The 23,752-nt window shown below is 34.6% G+C and overlaps 1 pseudogene; it reads left to right on the top strand.

Moving 5' to 3' along the window:
• Window positions 1–21,605, top strand: part of LOC106990063 (dysbindin-like) — a 47,984-nt pseudogene extending 26,379 nt beyond the window's left edge.
• Window positions 21,606–23,752: the final 2,147 nt, after the last annotated feature.

Below are 23,752 nucleotides of genomic sequence, written 5' to 3'. Positions count from 1 at the left end.
TCATGACCTGTGCCAAAGTCAAGAGTCAGACGTTTAAACAACTGAGCCACCCAGGCACCCTAGAGAGAAGAATTTCTGAAGCTAAGTCACAAGTGCAATAAACCACACAAAAGATCATAATAGTTATATCATGATTTTCACATTTCATTGAAGATAGATAATCGACAATTTGCAGAATATGACAATATGTTTACATCTAAAACAGACAGGAAACTAATATCTAAAATATAAAGAGAGAAAATACAATAAAGAAATGGGCGAAATATACCAACAATTTACAGAAGAGGAAATCCAATAAATACCACAAAAAAGTGATGTTCAAATGGACTGGTAACTAGAAAAATGCAAATTATATCACGAAAAATAAATCTTTGTTCACTCACCTGACTAGTAGTATAGAAATTAGAAATAATAATATTTTGTTCATGCCTAGCAACTGAAAGAGTGATTGGAACTAGATATGTAGGTGTTGAATAATTAAAGCTGAATAATGCAAAATTTGGCAGGTAATGTGATTCAGAAACACACACTATTGATAAGGGTTTGGTGCAGTTGTCTGAAGACAAACCTGTGAGTGCTTACTCAAATTAAATACAACTGATGATCCCAAAGTCCTATCTGAGAGAAAGGCATGCATATGTTCATAAGGGGGCATATGTGAAGCTGTTCCTTCTAGCACTGCTGTGGTTAGGAGGAGTTGGAAGCCATCTAGAAACATTTAATAGCTATCTTGAAAGATCAACACATTTTAGTTTTTCTTGTTACTTATTTTTCTTCTTTTTAAAAATCAGTGTAAAAGGAATAATGTGTAGCCTGTAACGCATTCTAGGAATTTGTCATTTTCCCCAAAAACATTATTGTATTTAACTGTATATATACTTCTGTATTTAAAAGTATTTTCTCCTATGTGTATATATGTGTATAAAAGGCAGAGATCAGAGAAATACATTCCAATAATATTTTGAGAAATTAAAGAGGGTAAGTAGACAACTGCTTTCCTCTTCTCACTGCATATTTACTATATTATTAAATGTTATTTGTGGACTTGAGTTTGTAAATGTTTTTATTCTCCTCAACTGTTCTCCACTAATAACTTAAATTTCTCCTTTTCTTCCTTCACATACCTCTCTTGCTTCATTTCTTCACTTTCATCTCTCTTACCAATCTGGCACGTTGCATTCTTTAAAATTACCTCCTTCATATGGAGATCAAAATCACATACAATTCAGAAGTTATTCAATGCCTTTATTGAAGTTACTGAAAATCAAAAGTGAGTCAGTTACATAATAGATGTTGGATTACTAGTCAAGAGGATTTCTGCCAAGATACAGGCAAAGAACACAATTTGTTTATAAAATCTTCCCAGTACATCACATTCACTAGCACTTTCTGAATAAATATTTCACAATAAATCAATTGTGAACTAGAATCCAATTAGTAAAATCTATTCACATAAATGTATGAATTAAATAGAAGTTGCCCTACACATAGGGTAACAGCACAAGCATTTCCCAAGAGAAATAAAAATACCTTGCAAACATCTAGTTAATATAAAAGTTATTTTTTCCATTAAAAAACTATAGAAAGCATCTAATACCTGATGAAGTGTACTGTAATTTCAGTATCACCTAGGGGAGTAATTATTTGTCAGGGATTTCTAATAGTAACTAATCAAAGCAGCTTTTGAAAATAACATAAGAGGACTTCTGGGGAAGATGATAGAGTAGAAAGATCCTAGGCTCACCTCATCCCAGGGACACACCTACATAACACTCACATCGGTGTAAATAACCTGGAAAATGACCTAAAGACTGGCAGAACAGATTCTCCACAGCAAAATGTAGAGAAGAGGCCAAATCAAAAATGGAAGGAATGGGAGGGACGTGACCAGGAACCAAGCTGGCCCAGGAGACTATTGAGAGAGAGACAGGGACACTACAGGCAAAGAGAAGGGTGCCCACATGAGGCAACCCAGGCACAGAAACCCCACACAGGGAAGATGAAGCCCTATAATATTTGGGCTTGACAACCAGAGGAGCTTAACTTCTTGAGTTCTTACAATCAGTGGTGCTAAATATCTGGAATTTAAAAAATCAGGGATGATTAAAAAAAAAAAAAAAAAAAGGACTCCCTGTCCTTAAAGAGATGACATAACAAACAGCCCTCCTAAGATACGACATTCAGGCAGTAATTGGAAAACCACCTAGAATATAAACAAAGGAAATGCATTTACTAATCTCAGAAAGTGTGCGGGAAGAGCAGTGATCTTTAAGAGACTTATCCAGGAACAAAAGAGATGGCAGGCATGATATCTCCCCTGCCCCAGCCTAAACACATGGATACCTGCGGAAACCAGAAGATCATGAACATTCTCCATCTAACTGCTAACAGTGCATCCAATCTGGATACTCACCTGTGTACCTACCCCCTCTAACAGTTCTACCCCCTCAGCAGTTCTCTAAAACAGCTCCAATTCCCCTCTAATAGCAGTTCTGTCTCTGCATTCTCCTGTGGCCAACCCTTGGTGGTTCTCCAAAGCTACTCCAGGTCCCCTCCTACAGCAAACCTGTGCCAACTTTGCTAATACCACTCACCCTTCCCCTGTATTATCTTGCAGTCTGCTCCTCCCAACACAGACTTGGCGGGAGTCCATACAAAGCATGGCAGTATGCAAACAGCCCTGACAGTGGCTGGCACCTCTCCAAAGTGACTCTTGTCCTGAAAGGATAATGACACACACCAGTCTGACTGCAGCCCCAGCACTGCACTGGGGAAAGACATCTTGTCTGACTGAAGTCACTGCCCAACAGAAAAATCTTAGAGGACCTCATAGGGAGAGTGCCCTGCAGTTGGGTGTGACTGCAGCTCTGGTAAACACCCGGTCTAACCAAACTCAAGCCCAAGTCAGCCCCAGACTGGCACATTGACACAGGGACCAAACCCTTCACAAAACTGGCAAAGAGAGCCATTGCAAATGACTGAAATGAAGGCAAAAACAACTCAGCTGCAAGAGTAGGGTGCACACACAAACATAAGAGAAATCCCTGTAGGTCCAGGTTCTGATGAACAGGAATACTGCATTTCAGGATACCACAGGACCTCTTCAAAAGGCCACTACTTGCCAGAGCAAGTACTTACATAAGTGTACATATGAGGAGACAGAGGATATGCCCCAAATTAAAGAAAAGGACAAAATCATAGCAAGAGAGCTAAATGCAACCAAGAGAAGCAACATGCCTGTTGTAGAACTTCAGGCAATGGTCATAAAGATACTGGAATTGAGAAAAGAGTGGAAGACCTCCGTGAGATCCTCAACAAAGAGAAAACAAAAAGAATGAACGAGAGAAGAAGAATTCAATAACTGAAAATAAAAATATACTAGTCCCTTTAGACTACATAGATTAGAGGAAGCAAAAGAACTATAGATATGCAGAAGGAGAAGAGAGAGAAGAGGTGGCAGAAAATGTATCTGAAGAAATAATAGCTAGAAACTTCCCAAATCTGGGGAAAACAAAAACAAAAACAAACAAACAAACAAAAACAGAAGTCTGGATCAAGGAGGCACAGAAAAGCACCACACTCCACCCTGCCAAATCAACCTAGAGAGGTCCACACCAAGACACACACTAACTAAAATGACAAAACGAATTATAGAGAATTATAAAAGCAGCCAGAAAAAAAAAATTACACACAAGGGAAATTCCATAAGGCTATCAGCTGTTTTTCAGCAGAAACTCTGCAGGCCAGAAGGGAGTGACATTATGTATTCAAGATGATTAGAGGGGAAAAAAAAAATCTGTAATCAAGAATACTCTATCCAGAAAAGCAATCATTCAGAATAGAAGGAAAGATAGAGTTTCCTAGACAAAGATTAAAGGCATCATCACTAGTAGACCAGACTTAGAAGAAATGTTAAAGGGGATTCTTTGCATGGAAAGGAAAGACCATAAGAAGTAAGAAAAGTAGGAAGCACAAAAGCAGTAAAATTAAAAATATCTATTAAAATCAGTCAAGGGATACACAAAATAAAAGAATGTAAAGTCTGACCCCATATACCTAAGACATAATGGGGGGGGGGAAGTAAAATGTAGTGTTTTTAGAACGGGATTTGAATTTAAGTGACCATCAACTTCACACAGACTGCTAAATGCTTAAAATGTTATGTACAAACATAATGTAACCACAGATCACAAACCACTAATAAATATGCAAAAAAGTAAAGATAAAGGAATCAAAGTATATCACTAAAGAAATTCAGCAAACCCTGAGAGAAAAGAGTAAGATAGGAAAAGAGAACTACAAAAACAACCACAAAACAATAAGTACATACCCATCAATAATTACTTTGAATGCAAATGGACTAATGCTCCAATCAAAATACATAGGGTAGTGAAATGGATAAAAATGCAGACCCATCTGTATTCTGCCTACAAGAGACTTATCTCAGATCTAACGACACAAGCAGAATGAAAATAAAGTGATGGAAAAGCATTTATCACACAAATGAAGAAAAAAAAAAAGCTGGGCAGGATAATTACATTGGAGAAAACATAGATTTTAAAACAAAAACTGTAACAAAAAATAAAGGACACTACATAATCATAAAAGGAATAGTCTAAGAAAATATGATATTTGTAAATATTTATGCACCCAACATGAAACACCCAAATGCATACAGCAGCTATTAACAAACATAAGCAAAGTAATCAATAGTAATGAAATAATAGTAGGGGACTTTAACACCCCACTTAAATTACTGGATAGATCATCTAAACAGAAAATCAACAAAAAAAACCCCAGTGCCTTTGAACGACACATTGGAACAGATGGACTCGACACATATATTCAGAACATTCAATGCCAAAACAGTGGAACACACATTGTCTTCAAGTTCACATGAAATACATTCCAGAATAGATCACATGTTAGGCAACAAAAAAGCCTCAACAAATTAAAAAAGATTGAAGTCATATGACACATGCTTCCTTTCCAACCACAATGCTATAAAACTAGAAATCAACCACCAGAAAAATATCTGGAAGGAACACAAATATAGAGAGGTTAAATAACATACTAGTAAACAATGAATGAATCAAACAATAAATCAAGGGAGAATTAAAAAAATACACACAAATGGAAATGAAAACACAATGGTACAAAATCATTGGGATTCATTAAAAGTTATTCTAAGAGGGAAGTTTAAAGCAACATAGACCTATCTCAAAAAGCAAGAAGATGTCAAATAAACAATTTAACTTACATTTATAGGAACTAGAGAGGTGCTTGGGTGGCTCAGTTGGTTAAGCATCTGGCTTCGGCTCAGGTCATAATCTTGCGGTTTGTGGGTTCAAGCCCCACGTCAGGCTTTTTGCTGACAGTTCAGAGCCTGGAGCTTGCTTCGGATTCTGTGTCACCCTCTTTCTCTGCCCCTCCCCCCCTCTCAAAAAATGAATAAACATTGGAAAAAGAAATTTTGAAGGAACTAAAAAAAGAACAGAACCCAAAAGTAGTAAAAGGAAGGAAATAATACAGACTAGATCAGAAATAAACAGAAACTAAAAAGAAAAATAAAATAGAATGGGTCAATGAGAGCAGGAGCTGGCACTTTGAAAATATCAACAAAATTAATAATCCTTGGCCAGACTCATAAAAAACGAGAGGGTATGCAAACAAACAAAATGCAAAAGAAAGAGGAGAATTAAAAACAATGCAACAGAAATACAAAGAATTATAAGAGAATATTATGAAGAATTGTATGCTAACAAACTGGACAACCAGAAGAAAGGATAAATTCCTAGAAACATATTTTCTCCTAAAACATAATTAAGAAGAAACAGAAACTTCGGACAGATGGACCTCCAGCAATAAAACTGAATCAGTAATCAAAACACTCCCAACAACCAAAACTCCAGGACCAGATGGCTTCACAGGTGAATTCTACCAAACGTTTAATACCTATTCTTCTCAAACTATTCCAAAAAAAATAAAAGAGTAAGGAAAGCTTCCAAATTCCCTCTATGAGGCCTGCATTACCATGATACCAAAGTCAGGTCATGATCTCACTGTTCATGGGATCAAGCTCCACATCAGGCTCTGTGCTGACAGTGCAGAGACTGCTTGAGATTCTCTCTCTTTCTCTCTCTGCCCCTCCCCTGCTCTCTCCTTCTCTCTCAAAAATAAATAAATAAACTTTAAAAAAAAAGATAGTTCATAAAGTTTTATTTTCCACAATCTACCAATTAGGTCATGCCATGAAACCAATCATATTGATAATGCAATTTTGAATATGTTTCTAATCACTCTGTTTTATGCTTAATGTTTATTATTAGTTTTAGTCATACAACCTTTAAATGGGGTTATATTTTGTCCCCATTTTACAGATAGGTGAAGTGGGATGAAGACCTTGTCTCACTCATTGTTATGGAGATGATTTCAGTAAATTAAAATTTGAATCCTGGACATTTAAAAATACCATCTTGTGGCAAAGACAATCTCTTCAACAAATGGTGCTGGCAAAAACTAGACTTTATACCATACACAAAAATAAACTCAAAATGGATTAAAGACCTAAATGCGAGCCTTCAAAATAATAAAAACCTAGAAGAGAACAAAGGTGATCATTTCTTTGACACTGGCCATAGAAACATTTTTTCTAGCTATGTCTCCTCTGGCAAGGGAAGCAAAAACAAAAGTAAACTATTGGGACTATACTAAAATAAAAAGCTTTTGCACAGTGAAGCAAACTATTAACAAAACACAAAAGGAACGCACTAAATGGGAGAAGATATTTGTAAATGATATATCTGATAAAGGGTTAGTATCCAAAATATATAAAGAGCATATAACTTAACACAAAAAAAGGAAACAATCCAATTAAAAACAGGCAGAGAATATGAAAAGACATTTTCCAAGGAAGACATACAGATGGTCAACAGACTCATGAAAATATACCCAATGTCTCTAATCATTAGGAAAATACAAATCAAAGCCACAATGAGATATTATCTCATGCCTGTTAAATGGTTAAAGTAAAAAACAAAAAAAACAAAAACAAGAAATAAAGGAAAAATTGTGCACGGTTAGCTGGAATGCAAACTGACACAACCACTATAGAAAACAGTATAAAGGTGTCTCAAAAAAAAAAATAGAATTACCATATGACTTATTAATTCCACTACTGGCTATTTACCCAAAGAAAATCAAAACACTAATTTGAAAAGATATATGCTTCTCCATGTTTCTTGCAGCATTATTTACAATAGCCAATACATGGAAACAACTCAAGAGTCCACTGATAGATGAATAAAGAAGAGTGGTATGCACAAACATACACACACACACACACACACACACACACACACACACACACAAAATGAAATATGATTCAGTCATAAAAAAGAATGAGATCTTGCAATTTGCAACAACATGGACCTAGAGGTTATAATGCTAAGTAAAATAAGTCAGTCAAGAAAAGACAAATGCCATATTATCTCACTCATATGTGGAATTAAAAAAAAAACAAAACAAATGAAGCAAAAAAAAAAGGGGAAACTAAAAAACAACTTAAAAATGGAGAACTGATGGCTGTCAGAGGTGAGGTGGGTGAGGGGAATGGGTGAAATAAAGGATATTAAGAGTATCTTTATCTTAAAAATAAAGTATTCTTATCTTGACGAGCACTGAGAAACATAGAATTGTTGAATCATTATATTGCACACCTGAAACTAATACAACACTGTATGTTGATTATCCTTGAATTTAAAAAAATTCTAATAAATTAAAATTAAAACATAAAAAGACCACTTTGTAATGTAACACATAAGCCAATATACATCATAAGCCAATCTGGAAACAAGTTTGGTAACTCACTACCATGAGAAATTAAAACATGTTTAAGAGACTTGTATGTGCACATACAGAGAAACTATGTATAATAACTAAACATCATCAGTAGGAAAATGGAAAAACAAGTTATGGTATATCTCTACAATTGAATCTATACAATCTATACAATGGAATACTACTCATCAGTAATAGGAACAAACTATTGCTATATACAACATGAAAAAATGTCAAAATCCTTTTCTAGAATAAAAGAGGACATAAAGAAAAGATTGCATATGTTATTATATTTTTATAAAATTTTGGAATATGTCATCAATTCAATGGTGGCACAAATCTGATCAGTTTTGGCTTGAGAATGGGATAGTGAAGGGTGTGTATTAATAGGGCCACAAGAATATGTAGGATTTGATAGAAATATTTAGTACCTTGAATATGATGATGGCTTAAAATGTTATATCAAAAATGCAGAATTTAAATATATGGAGTTTATTGTACATAAACTAAACCTCATTAAAGCTTTAAAAGCATTAAAGAACTTAGGTAAACCTGAAATCTGACATCTGTGACCTACATTACAAGCCTGAAGTTTTCTATTTTCTTGAAACTTTTCACTTAGCAAAACAAGAGGTAACGGAGGACACCATGCATCTCATTGAGAATCTCACTGTTATTGCGATGAAATAACTAGGTCTTTGACCCAAAAGACTCAATTTAAGTGCTTAATTATAAGTGCTGTGTTTTCCCAACAAAAGGATTGCACAAATCCACTGGCAATTTATCTTGCTGCAGCACCACATATGCTATGAAAACGGCTCACAGTAAAGATCAGTAATGTTCTCTGCAATGTGGCTAAGAGCCTAGGCTGCTTATGCAAGGAATTATGTAACCTGAGAATAGATGAATATAGACACTGAATAAGTGTCATCTTATTCAAGGAAAAGCAGAGTGAAAACAATGTCTGTAACCAAATGCAAACGGCATGCCTAGAATGAGAAATGAGAATTAGGTCTAACTGGTAAGAAGAAAAGGGTTACTTCAATGGAGTTAGCAGCAAAGAATAATCGCAAAATAAGTAAAGGGCATCTAAACCATGACTGCATGTGGACCTGGCAAAAACAAAAACAAAATAGAATCTGATTGATGAAAAAATTATGTGAGAAAATCCTAGGTTAGTTATAGAATGAACATTTTACTTTAGAATGATATTTTAACTAAACCTTGGTACACGGGTAGGATATACAGGATGTACCATTTCAGGAATTATACTCATCTTCAGGTGAGTATAGATCTGAAGGCAAACCACATTATAGTATGTTCTGGAAGTAGATGTAGCCAATCACTATACATCTGACCCTTGAACAATGCAAGCATTAGGAACAGTGACCCCTCTTACGGTGGAAAATCTGCATATAACTTTTGACTCCCCCCAAATTTACAAATAACCTACTGTTCACCAGAGTCTTATTGATAACTTAAATAGTCAATTAACACACATGTTGTATGTTATATGTATTACATGCTGTATTCTTACAATAAACTAAGCTAGAGAAAAGAAAGTGTTATTAAGAAAATTACAAGAAAAAAATCATGAGGAGGAAAAACTACATTTACAGTAGTGTATGTACATTTCTTGAAAAAAAAAAACACATATAAATTGAACCAGAAAGTTTAAATACGTGTTAAGACTCAACAGTAGTTTAAGTGAGAAAGAAAATAACAGGTTAAAGATTGCAAAGATAAGAAGTATATCATAAAAAGTCTCTCAGTCCATTTTTTTGAAGTTTGAGATCTATTTTGTACATGACAGAGGTCATTAAATATTTTTAAACAGGAAAATAACTCAATTATGACTTTAGTACAAGTATATAGTTTGCAGTTGCGAAGGGACATTTGATGGGGCACTCCAGACTGTGTGATTTTATATTATAATGCTAGACATTACAACATTAGATAACAATATCCAAGATACTATGAGACCAAAAACTGCAGAGGTGGAGACAGTCATATTAAGTTCAATATACAGAATCTAATGACAGCTCTGAAAAAGGGATAAAATGTTTTAAGTAGTCTAAACTGCTTCCATAATTCTGGCTTTAGCCACTTGTTAGTTACTATAGGAAATAGTAAGAAAGAGCATGTTTCACATTTGGCTTGCTTGTTTTACATACCTATGGGAGCACTAGGAGAAAATGTATATTTAGTTATATATTTTTCTGGAACCCAGGGTAGTTACCTGGACTAGAGATACAGAATTAGAAGCCTTCTGAGTACGACTAACCAATCAGGAAATGGATGAAACAATCAAGGGAGGAGTGTCAGATTGCAGGGGAAGGAAAGAAAACAGACGTATGGATTGAGAAGAAATGTTCATAAGTGAGCAAAATGGCTTTGTAGAAGCAAAATAGTAAAAAATTTCAAGAAAAAAAAGGTTATGAATAGTTTCAAATGTTCAAAGAACAAATGAAAAAGACTGAACTAAATCGCTAGAATAGACAATTTTCAGTGGCGAAAGATGCCAGATTAAAGTAGGCTGGATGCTAATTAGAAAGTATGTGACCAAGGGGCGCCTGGGTGGTGCAGTCGGTTAAGCATCCGACTTCAGCTCAGGTCACAATCTCGCGGTCCGTGAGTTCGAGCCCCGTGTCGGGCTCTGGGCTGATGGCTCAGAGCCTGGAGCCTGCTTCCGATTCTGTGTCTCCCTCTCTCTCTGCCCCTCCCCCGTTCATGCTCTGTCTCTCTCTGTCTCAAAAATAAAATAAACGTTAAAAAAATTAAAAAAAAAAAGTATGTGACCAAGATATTTAGTTTGCCTTAATCCTGTTTGATGCTGAGATACAAAGAAGAAAAGAGGGGAGGGGGAAATAAATCATAGTAAGAAACTGGTCCAGAGGACAGACCAGAAATTTTACTTATCTGGTAGCTTAATTTTAAGTTCATAAACATCCAATATTTATTCAGCACTAGGTATTTATCTTCACTAAGTACACAAATCAAATGACCACATTTTTCATTCTATTTAGTAGGAACTGCTTGAATGGAATCGGAGTCAGTTTATCTGGTTTCAGGATCAGGTCTCCACTCAGGGAGGTAGTGAAGGATGACAAAACAACAATAAACACAAGAACTGAATTGGAAATAAGCAGGTAGGTTAAAAACAAGTCCCAGAAAATAGGTTTCATAAAAAGTGGAAAAGATAACCATATACAAAGCCCCTAACATTTGGTAAGAATTTATTATATGATTCACATGGATTTACTGTTTTTATATTTCAATACTTTTTTGACATTTTACATAGCTGTCCTTATATACTATTTCATTTGATCCTAATGACAACTAAGTAGTTAGAATATCACTTTGTTTTGCTTTATTTTGTTTTAGGTGAAGAAATTAAGGTTTCAGAGACTCCAGGGAGTTGATTAAGATTATTATTCTAGAGTTCAATGTTTGAAGATTACATAAGAACAATAAGGCTATAGACATTACTAATATAGACTCCCAATTAATTCAAGTTTAAGGAGAAGAGTAAGCAAAAGATAGATTAGTATTCAGCTTCTCATGAATTTCCCAGTACATATTCCTATTAGCTTAATGATTCTTTAAAAATTGGGCATTTAAAGCAGGAAACACAAAAGATATGCAGGAAAGAAGACTATGAAGGAGTTACATATGGATGTGGGCATGGATGATGAATCATGTTCACCATGGATAAAGGTGCTTGCTGAGTCTTTGAAATATGCTGTGCAGTTTATTAGAGGCATTTGCACATCATTCTTTGCCTTGCTCTTGTGTCTGTATTCCTGCTTGTGCCCTCCCAGTTATGATTTAACATTAAACATATTCTGATATATATTTAGTCTTAGGAAAAAAAGTGAATTTAAGTTTAGAATCATTCTTTCAGTATACCCCACTTTTCTACAGATGTATTCTAGCCTTTTAATTTAGGATGATGTAGTTGAAAGAGGACCGGAATTATATTTAGATTTTCCCTTTCCAGATGCCACTTGTACCTCTTGTTGCATAAGCTTGCGCAAGACGCTTGAATTATTTTTATTTGTAATTTTGAGCTTGATTATTTTTATCCATAATTTGAGAATACAATAGCTATCCTGACTACTTCACTGGTTTATGCTAAAATTCAGATGAGATAACAGATGTGTCATTAATAGAATATATATTAGGAGCAACATGGTATAATGGTTAAAGAGTGCAGACTGAAGAACCAACTCTGATTTTGCCACCTTCCAGCTATGTACCGTTAGCAAGTAACTGAGTCTCTTTGTGCCTTAGTTTAGTTATCTGCAAAATAAGTCCGACAATACTAGTTTGATCTTATGGGTAAGAGGAAATACTCTACCTAACACTCTTTGAACTGTGCCTAACATACAGTGAGAATTATCCAAATGTTTCATGACGATCATAAGGATGTGCCAGACACTGATAGTGCTGAAGATCTCACAATCATTTATTTCAGTAAGTAACTTGGAGAGAGATAAAAGCTCAAAATTGCAATGCTGAAATTCTGTTAATGAAACCCATGGTATTTCTGAAATTTAATTTATAAAGTCTACAAATCAACTTAAGCTTCCTTTAGTGACTTGCAGGCTAAATCAAAATGGAAGCAGAGCCAATTTTAGTTGCTTTCTTGTGACAGAATCCCCCCATATCCACACTCTAAATCCCTAGAAGGCAATGAGATGTACTGAGGAGGTCCAGGATCTGCCTTAAGCAATATTATATTGAGATATCATCTGTAAACAAACTCACTGAATAACCTGTTTCTTGGGTCTATACAGGCTGAAATTTAATGCTTTAGTGATTCTTTTACGTGTAATTCTACAACTGAAAGTGCAAACTTTGGGACTTTAAGGATATGACCAAATGTAGTAACAGTAGGTGTGAATTAACAATTCAACATTTGAAGTGCTGACCATTAGCACATATATTTTCAAAAGATCATCCTACAAAAAATTTAAAAAGTTGTTCACTTAGCCTAATTGTTTCCTACTATTGAGAACTCTAATTTATTCATTATGAGTGGGTTGACTGGTATGCTAGGAGAGTCCCACATTTTTCCTCTTGTTCTGACACATTTATTTTCACCGTCCATTTCATTCTCAAAATTGTTTCAGTTCACATGTAAAATATGCAGCCACCTAATTTACAATTTTAATGTAACTTTTAAAGAAATCCAAATCAGATCAAAGCAACTACCTATGTCTTGATATGGTGCATTTTTAGACCTAAAAATTGAATTCAACAAAACTGGATCAAATAGAGTGCAGTTTAATCACAAAATAAAAATGAATGGAATTTTGAGGATATGGAAGTTATCCGATGCACTTGCAACAGTGCCTAGATATAGTAAGCATTATTTAAATGTTTAATGAGGAAGGGGAGGAGGGGGAATAGAAAGAAACTAGGATACAATGGTTAAGAATTCACAATTTCAATAGGTAAAATGTAGGTGTAAACTGAAGATACATGAATAAGGAGAATACTAATAGTTCTAATTACATATTTCACATAGCAATCATGATTCATCAAGACCCTACGTCTCATAGTAGTACATTTTTCTTGAAGTCAGACACTTTCATTTGAATCCTGGATCATACTTCAGAACTTAAGTTTTTATTTCTTACTTCCTTATCTTGGGAAAATTAACTAACCTTTTGAGACCTCAATTTGATTATCTTTAAACATAGACAATAACAAAACTCTTAGGAGTGTTATCAAGATGAAATGGCATAAAAGAGACAGATATACTACAGGTACTCAGAATTATTAGCTATTGTGATTACCAATTCTATGAAGATATCATTACTTTGAAATTTTCTACTTTCATTGCAAACATTATTTATAATATAGGATAGCAAAAGGAAGTACCATCTAAAATTGCGTTCAATCAAAATTAGCATATATTTCTTTTTAAAAAAATTTTTTTTAACGTTTATTTATCTTTGAGACAGAGACAGAGCATGAACACGGGAGGGGCAGAGAGAGAGGGAGACACAGAATCCGAAACAGGCTCCAGGCTCTGAGCGGTCAGCACAGAGTCCTACGCAGGGCTCGAACCCACGGACTGTGAGATCATGACCTGAGCCGAAGTCGGACGCTTAACCGACCAAGCCACCCAGGCGCCCCTTTTTAAAAATTTTTTAATGTTTATTTACTTTTGAGACAGAGAGAGACAGAGCTTGAGGGAGGGATGGACACAGAGAGAGAGAGGAGACACAATCCTAACAGGCTCCAGGCCCCCGGAGCTGTCAGCACAGAGCCCAACGATGGGCTGGAACTCGTGAACCGTGAGATGATGACCTGAGCCGAAGTCGGCCGCTTAACTGACTGAGCCACCCAGGTGCCCCAGTGTATATTTCTTTTTTAAATAATTATTCTTGAAGAAGTTAGTAACAGGTTCCATAATTCCCAAATTAAAATTTTGGGATTATCTGTACCCACAAATTCCAAGAGGCAAGTAAATTCTCAAGGACCATTATTTTTTTTTTTTTAATTTTCTAGATTTATTTTTGAGAGAGACAGAGCCAGCATGAGTGGGGGAGGGGCAGAGAGAGACAGGGAGACAGAATCCAAAGCAGGATGCAGGCCCTAAGCTGTCAGCACAGAGCCCAATGTGGGGCTCGGACCCACCAGCCAGGAGATCCTGACTTGAGCTGAAGTCGGACGCTTAACTGAGAGAGTCACCCAGGCGCCCCTCAAGGACCGTTACTGAATGTTTATAATATATTTTAAAAAAGAAAGGAATAGAAGTAAAACAACATTTAGCAAACAGTATTCCAAAAAAAGAGAAATCATGTGTGGATTATGATATTATAAAAAAGCAAAATGAAAAAAGTTAACTGCATTTCTGCTCGGATATGTGAGACTCCTGAGTTATTAAAAATTATACAAACCAGGGGCACCTGGGTGGCTCAGTCAGTTGAGTGTCCAACTTCAGCTCAGGTCATGATCTCACAAGTTCATGAGTTACAGCCCCCCATTGGGCTCTTGGCTGTCAGTGCAAGCCCGCTTCAGATCTTCTCTCTCTCTCTCTGCTCCTCCCCCTCGCCCGCTTGCTCTCTCCCCCCCCTCAAAAATAAACATTAAAAAAACTTTACAGAATACTCCATTTTTGTCAAAAAACCATCACAACACTCTCAAAGCTATGTAGTATTCCAGTGACATATATTCTCACAGTTCACAAATTTATTTCTGTAAACATTTCCTTGCACCCTCTCAAGAACCCTGTGATTTAGGCAACATTAAGTCTCTCAATCTCTGGAGCAACATTCTATCTATAGTCCTACATCTTCTCTAGATAGATAATCTGATAATAGTATCACTCCAACATCAGAAAAATAAACACATGGGGCTACTTTGTGTTGAACCTAAAGAATGGCTTAATTGTAATACTGTGGGTCAAAGACTGACTTATTCCTTTGTCCATAGAAAGCAGTGTTGGCTCTGCCACATATTTATAGACTAGAACTTAGTTTCAGCATCTGCAAAATGTGACTACAAGTAATTACTTCAAGATTGTTGTAAAAATTCAATCACATGCTTAAAAGTTTGCACATCATAATCTGCAGATAATGAATGCTTCTCCCGCTACTGTGTTGTTTGTCTTCCAAAACACACTAAGATTTCAGTTGTACATTAAGAATGGCTTCATTATCAGGAAGTTGAAATTTATATTCTACCAAAGGCTACCAGAAGAGGTTATTGCGTTTTTATGGCAGATAAAATTCAAATGATAACTACCTTCAGTATTACTAACACTAGCAGTAGTTGGTAGTATAGTATTGTCAGCAAAGATGATAACAATTATAATAATAGTCATGACTAAATTTTATATAGTGCTTTTTCGTGTCTGATACTAATCATTTTTATTTTCATAATAACCTTATTTTAAAGATGAAGAAACTAATGAATACGACTTTCTCCAAATCACATTTCTGATTACTAGTGGAACCAGAATTTGAATCGAGAAATTTTCACCTCTAGGGCTCATGCTTTTTATAATTATTTTATAGATTATAATTTATAGAAGCTCTGTAATACAGTTATTATGGTATTGTGGGAAAAAAATGCCTATTGTATTCTTGCTTGACTAAACAGATGAAATCACTTGACTGTTTAAACATTTTTTCAGACAGGCACAATGTGGAGTAAACACATATGTTAAATAACATGTATCATCATCCCTTTTTCGTTGTTAATTTGTTTCCCATGTCCACTGTAGTAAAATGTAAGGATTTCTTGACAAAATGTTAAAATTGACAAATAATTTGTAATGGATCATAATGTGCTTCCTGAGTGCCTTAATTGTGTAATGAACATTTGCTGCTTTTGATATTCTACTTTACCATTTGATAAACAAGTCACTAGATATAAATCATTTAATAACTGTGAGGAATCTGCTTTTCCAGATTCTATAACATAAATTTCCTATGTATTTTAGGACAAGGAGAGTTAATTTTTCTTTCTTTCCTTTTTTGTTTAAAAAGTTTGTTATTTAAATTCCAGTTAGTTAGTATACAATGTAATATTAGTTTCAGGTGTATAATATAGTGATTCGACACTTCCATACAACACCCAGTGCTCATCGCGACAGGTGCGTTCCCTAATCCCATCACCTGTTTCACCCATACCACCCACCTCCCTGTGGTAACCATTAGTGTGCTCTCTGTGGTTAAGAGTTTCTCGATTTGTCTCTTATACACTGGAATATTACTCAGCCATCAAAAGGAATGAAATATTGCCATTTGCAACAATGTGGAAGGAACTGGAGGGTATTATGCTAAGTGAAATGAGTTAATTTTTCTTAAAGATATTAATAAGTTAGGCAACTATAAAGAAATATTCAACTGATCTTAAGGCTTATCTCTCCCTAGTCATTCTTTTTTTTTTTAATGTTTATTTATTTATTTTTGAGAGAGAAAGAGCACAAGCGGGGAAGGAGCAGAGAGAGAGGAAGACACAGAAGCCAAAGCAGGCTCCAGCTCCAAGCTCTGAGCTGTCAGCACAGAGCCCAACTGAACTTGAACTCATGAACTGTGAGATTATGATCTGAGGTCAGATGCTTAACTGACTGAGCCACCTGGGCACCCCTATCCCTAGTCATTCTTGCAATGATGGTTCTAGCTTGCAGCAGAAGGTAATAAGATCTTTTGAATTATTAAAACATACATTCATTTACTCTTACCATTGATGAAAACTTCAAAGGTATGTCTTACTACAACAATAATTGTGAGGAAAAATAAGTATTTTTTGATATGCGCTTTGTATTTTTATACGGTAATAAATGTAGCATTAACATCAACAATATAGCATTATAAATATTGGAATTGTTGTTTATTTGGATCTTGGCAATATTCCATATTTTTATAGAAATACACTTTTTTTGAGAAAAATAACATGAAGCAAAACAACATTAAAAAGTATTCTAACTATGTGGCTATTATCCCAAAACACGAGATAAAATAATCAATTTTAGTGATTTTTTTTTCTTTTCCCTAATTGTTCAATATTTTCTAAAATATTTGTATTAATTTTATATGTTGAATATCAACATTTATGTCTCTCTAGAAGTATATTTTAAGTTATAAAATTAGAATTTATGAATTTTAAGTTAATTTTCATTTTACTTAATTTTGTAATACCTTTCCATAAAGGTAATTATTCCTAAAAATGAAATTGATATTTCTATTTTTCCCCAAATATGAGTGCCATAATTGCCCTCTAGATATTTTAACTAATTTTCACACCCAACTGCAGTTTTTAAGGTGTCTCTTTACCCTTGCTAACAGTGTGCTTTATCATCAATATAATAACTTCAGTTTTGAAAAAAAATACGATGTATACACCCCACTTCATAATCCTTTCTGAATCATCATACAAAGTATAAATTATAGCATAATGGTGATTACATTTTAGGGGAAAAACATTTTAATGTATATTTATAAAGTATACTGCCTGCATTAATAACAAATATTGTAATTAATTTTAATACTAAGGGTATTATAAACAAAACATGTAAGTATATGTGTGCATATGCATTTGCACATATGTATAGAATATACAAACTATAATGTTTATTGCTGCTTGCATTTGAGGTGAACTCTTCTTGAATTTCATTAAAGTTATATACAGATTTTTGTATGGATTTCTTTTTACTGGGATTTAACTTTGGTAAACTATTGGAAAACTCAAATAACTTGTTCAAGCGGAAATCTTGCTTTTTGTTGTGAAAATGGCCTTTATCAAATATCATTATTTTATCAACAAGACAATTCTGTTACATCAAATAGGAGTTCCTCCTCTTCATGTGGTATTGCTGAAGATCAGAAAGATAGGAGTCTCATCTTAGTTCACACCTAACATGCACTGGAACTTTCACTGGATTATAAAACCCAAAATTTCATTTGCCCTGTTCCACCACAGTGAGAGTAGAGCCATTGTTTTCTTCACCACTGTATTGTAGGTCACTAGAAAAGTAAACTCTGAAGCTTTTATATATGTAGATATACAGATATATATCTATATCTGTAGCATATGATCTATAGAGAGTATATACTATATACCTAAGTAGATCTGTACCCCATCACTTTTTTCATTTATTAACTAGAACATTTCTATAAAACTTCATCTAATTTGCTATATACCTTAGATCTTTATACATACACACATACACATTTCTTTTCACTTTTGCCTTTTTAAATATTGTTCTTTCCTTTTTTTTCACTTTTATTGTCTAAATCCCCTTTATGCTTTTGACTGTATCTATTCTTTGTTGGAGACCTTGCAATTTAGTCTTCATCTCAGAGACTATTGTCTTTTATATAATTTCTTCAGTCAGCTCTTATTTTATATGCTTTCACGTGTCCATTTGTAGCCAGACTCTTTGTATTTCTGAGTTTTAGTGCTATTTTGATTCCGAAAATGCTTGTTGAATTACATTTAATTCATATCAGAATGGTGTTACAGTTTTTGTTTTTTAATTTAGAGAACTTTTTGGTTAAGAAATAGAATGCTCATGTTTTCTTTTATTCTTACGGTAACTTTAATGGGTTCAGGGTTCACATTTTGCTGTTTTGATTAGTGTGTTGAATTTTCTGGGACTAACAGCACAAAGCGTCTATAAAGGTGAGGTTTGGTGACTTCCTTCACTTCTTAGCTCAATACCAAGCTATCCCGTTGCTACAGTGATGTCTCTAACAAATGGAAATTAACGGAATCTCTTCTGGTCCAACATTTTATATTTTTTGCTATTTTCTAATTCCAACAAGGTTTTAATTTTCAGGCACTTCTTTATATCTCTTCACCATCAGGCCTCCAAGGAGTCCCTTTATAAAGATTTTCCATTGTCCGCAGACTTGATGCCTGCATGACACCACCATCTTCGGTAGCACACATTTTGAAGTGCAATTAATGTTCTCTGTTAATGTTTTCTGTGCTTTCTTACCTGGTTCTACTTTTTCTTTCATTCTTTTTTTTTTTTTATTTAATGTTAATTTATTTTTGAGAGAGAGAGACAGGGCATTATCAGCGGAGGCGCAGAGAGAGAGGGAGACAGAGAATCCCAAGTGGACACCAGGCTCTGTGCTGTCAGTACAGACAGAGCCCGATGGGGGACTTGAACCCACTAACCATGAGATCATGACCCGAAATGAAGTCGGACGCTTAACCAACTAAGCCACCCAGGCCCCCTGCCCTGGTTCTACTTTTCTACTATAGAAAATGAATATTATTAGGTGTTATCTGTAGTCATTCCCAATAGGACCCAACAGCAGTCCCTTATGTTCATCACAAGGGATGTGATGACTCATCAGTGACTCTGATGAGTCACTGCCAGTGACTCTCCATTCAGGTACTGACTCCATTTAAGTACAGGCATTAAACACAATCTGTGGTCTTAGGTAGTTATTTACCATTAGGTAAATTAAAATGTATGGCATTATTTTTGTCCTAGTTATGCTGTTGGTATTAACTATGGATGATTTTATTATCTAACTTTACTGATCTGTAATTTTTTCCCTTGAAGGACGTGCAGAAATTCAAAATTTAAAAGTTCTCATTATCCTTGACGTACTTTGAAATTCTACATTAATATTTTGAATGGAACAAAGATACCATAGTTTAGAAAGAATTCTAAATCACAAACTCCTCCAGAGAAGGAAGACAATTATAATTTACAAAGCAAAGCTTTATTGCTAGAATAACTTTCACTCATTCAAAGGTATTTGAATAGGAAGGGTATGAAAATAAGAATGTTCTAAGTGATATAGGCAATACTGCACTGAAGTGTAAGCATGGTGAAACTAAAGAGGACAAAGAACTGGGAATGTTTCATTTTCTCAAAAGGCAGAACTCATATGAATTAAAATGTCTCATTGCTTTAAAAAAACAATTTAAAATGTACTACTGAAAAGAGATACTATTCAAGGATTAAAGAAATCAGATAAAAATATTTAGAGTTAGGTTATGAGTCTTTATATAATTCCCCTAGCTAATAAAATTCAGAAAGCTTTTCAGCAACTGGAAAAATTGACCCCAAAGTATTCCATATTTGCCAAAGTACTCTGTTAGACTAGAACCACTTAGCAGATATGAAGATACATGAGCTACATGTCACAGAAGAGCCAAGCAATGTGCACGTGCTGGAGGGTTGGTGGATAGTGAGGTGGCTACGCTTTAACACACTGGGAGAAAAAGAAGATAAGCCCTAATCGAATTACAGGAGTAACTTCAACAGCTTCCAGCGTTCATAACAGACTTAGAACCCATGACAGCAAATCAGACTTTTATTTAGAGGCTAGTTTTGAGAAGATAGAGAACTGCCTGCCGAATCTGGAGGATTTATGTGGGCAGTGTGAATTACAACGATACATAAGTATAAGAAAAATAAAAGGAAGGAACTTTAAAGCTTCAGAGCTGAACTAGATGCAGAGCATATCAAGAAGGTCCCGGAATGCAGCAAACCTAGCAAAAGTTGTTTAAGAAGCTTTTTGAGGAAGACTTCCAACAGATCATGGAATAGTATCTTTCCACAGGTCACCTTCAGAAAGCTGAGAGGTGAGGCTAGTTGGGGAGAGAGTCCACTGGCATCCAAAACTCTTCCAGGGTGTGCAGAGATAGTGTTTTGTGCTATCCCATGCCCAGATTGGGGCATGGGATAAAGTCCTCAGAAGTCCCTTTCTATTATTAGTGGATGCATCATGCCATATTTGTCTTGTCATTGCTTTTCCTCTTCCTACAGTTCTAGACTTTAGTTGAAAATAATTAGAATACATGGAAAATGTTGAAGCAAAAAAATAAAAAAGACAAAAGAGGCATTACTCATAATTCTACAGCACAGTATAATCCCTACTACTATTTTGGTGTGGTTCTTTCCAGTCTGTGTGTGTGAGACAGCATTTATCAGTGTAATTGGAATCAAACAATACATAGATCTGGACTTGTATCTAACTTTTCTTAATATTGTTTGGCAGTCTTGCCTTCTAAGTAATACTATCATATCATTTTAATTTTTCTATAAACTTTTTATTTTTTCATTTTGTATTTTTTTCTATAATTTTGGATGGATTTCATCTGCTAAGAAGTATGTTAGAATAACTGCATGTGTTCAACATTTATATTTAGATTATTCTTTATTTGGTATTTATGTTCCTAATTTTTGAAATATTTAAATATTTAGCTTTATTTAAATTAGTTTATAATTAATTTATTTTAGGAACTCTGAATATTTGCAGTGTAACAGTTATTAATTTTGTATTCCAAAAAATATATAAAAACTTGTGTTATTATTTTCTTCCAACATTCAAATCAGTAAATCAGAGATATAAGTTTTAACTTTAAATATTACATAACAAAGAAAATTCAATTAATCCAATACAATTTAGAAAAGAAAAATTAGAATGCATTGTAAGTTTCAAACATAAAATAGAATAAATATAATGCCATAAAACTCACAAAACATGTGAATATGTTAAATTACAAGATTCAAAGTAGAAAGTCCTATCTTTCTATATAAAGCACATAAATGATGAATAATTAAAATATTTATGTATATCTACTTAAATTATACATACTTAAAGCTATCACAAAAAGAGGAAAAATAATAGAATTCACAGAAAGGCACCAGATAAAAGCTATTCAAAAGCAAGCAACTGTAGTCAAAAATAATGTAAGTTTAAAATTTATAATATATCTAATATGCAGAAAATGTAACTTTCTTCCCAGGTGTATAATAAAGTTAACTTAGTTAACAAGCTTCCATTTCTACTTATGGTGGAAAAATCAATCTTGTCCACTTCATTCTAGTTGTAAGGAGAGAATGGAAAATCATCTCTTTTAGAAATACAGGACAGGAAATAAAAAGAAATGTATTGCAAACCTTTACCTCAAATTCCACAATTGTACAAAATGTATAATGCTCTGCAAAAAAAAAAAAAAAAAGACAAGGACATTGGAATAAAATAAGAGAGGAGGGCCACCTGGGTGGCTCAGTCAGTTGAGCTTCTGATTTTGGCTCAGCTCATGATTTCAAAGTTTGCGACTTCGAGCCCCACGTGGGCTGACAGCTCAGAGCCTGGAGCCTGCTTCAGATTCTGTCTCCCTCTTTCTCTGCCCCTCCCCAGCTGTGCGCTGTTTCTCTCTCTCTCTCTCTCTCTCTCTCTCTCTCTCTCTCTCTCTCTCTCTCAAAAATAAATAAGCATTTAAAAAATTTTTTTTTAAATGAGAGGAATTAAATATCTCAAATACCTACACCTTATAACAATAGGATTTTGTAAGTGATAAAAAAAAAGGTTTCAATTTTTTTCAAAAGCAAGTAAACCTTAAGATAATTAATTAAATTAATTCTCTGATGTTCCAAAGTACAACTTATATTGGTTGTTCCCATGGATGTTATTAGTCAAGAAAAATAACACTAGTTGCTATAATTAAAAAAAACAAAAAAAGCCTAAACACGATGGCTTATTACTGCAAAGCTTTTTTGTGTCTCTAATAAACATTCCATGAGGGTCAGAGATTATATGTGTATATTTGCAGGACATGTATCTCCATGCAACCATTCAGTGACTAAATACTATTACCTAGGGAACTGGAGATTTTTGTGTATCCTCTTTATAAGATATACAAATGGATAAAGAAAGGAAATATAGAATGTTGTGAGAGAAGTACATATAGCCCCATCACAAAAGTATTTGTATATCATTTCCATCTACGTCCCATTGGTTATAACTTAGGACTGTGGCTCAATGAGCACAGAGTGCTCTTTAAAAAATCTAACATTTTGGTTACCAAATGTATGTTTTACTGCCACTCTTTTACTTAGGATGTTTGTTAATGAAGACACCACACAATTTCATCCAATTCCTTCATCTAATTCAAATTCATAGATACCAATATCCTTGAGATGGCAATATGGATCTTTTTAAGAAATCAATGTAAGACCTAGAAAGTTTTCTATGCACCAACCCTAAACAATCAAATTATAGTAATGGAGCGGGGAGAGACAGTCACAGAAAAATAACCAGAATATACGAGTAAAACTAGGAGATGAGAGGAGTGCCCTGCTAAGGTGCCCTTAGCAGGGCACTGACAATTCTTAAATCTTGCCATCATTGTGCAATGGTCATTTTACACACTGATTCTACTCTCTGAAAGGAACTGCTGTTTCTGTTTTCCCTGATGTTCTTGATTCTAGTCTTTTGGAGGCTGCTACTCATGTATTAACTTCTCTGGTTATATCTGAAATGAACGGTGGTGGGTATTCCCTCATTGCTTGCTGGGCAGCCTCTACAGGCTATTCAGCAATTGTTTTAAGATGAATTGAGGAATCACAGAACATTTTAGACAAGGCTTACATTCTCCTTGGTAATAGGATTTCCTGCAAATTTAAGTCTTAAAT

The sequence above is a fragment of the Acinonyx jubatus genome, chromosome C2 (genome assembly GCF_027475565.1).
Source record: "Acinonyx jubatus isolate Ajub_Pintada_27869175 chromosome C2, VMU_Ajub_asm_v1.0, whole genome shotgun sequence".
Taxonomy (NCBI): Eukaryota; Metazoa; Chordata; class Mammalia; order Carnivora; family Felidae; genus Acinonyx; species Acinonyx jubatus.
The sequence above is the reverse complement of the archived record's forward strand: the minus strand, read 5'-3'. Positions and strand labels throughout refer to the sequence as shown.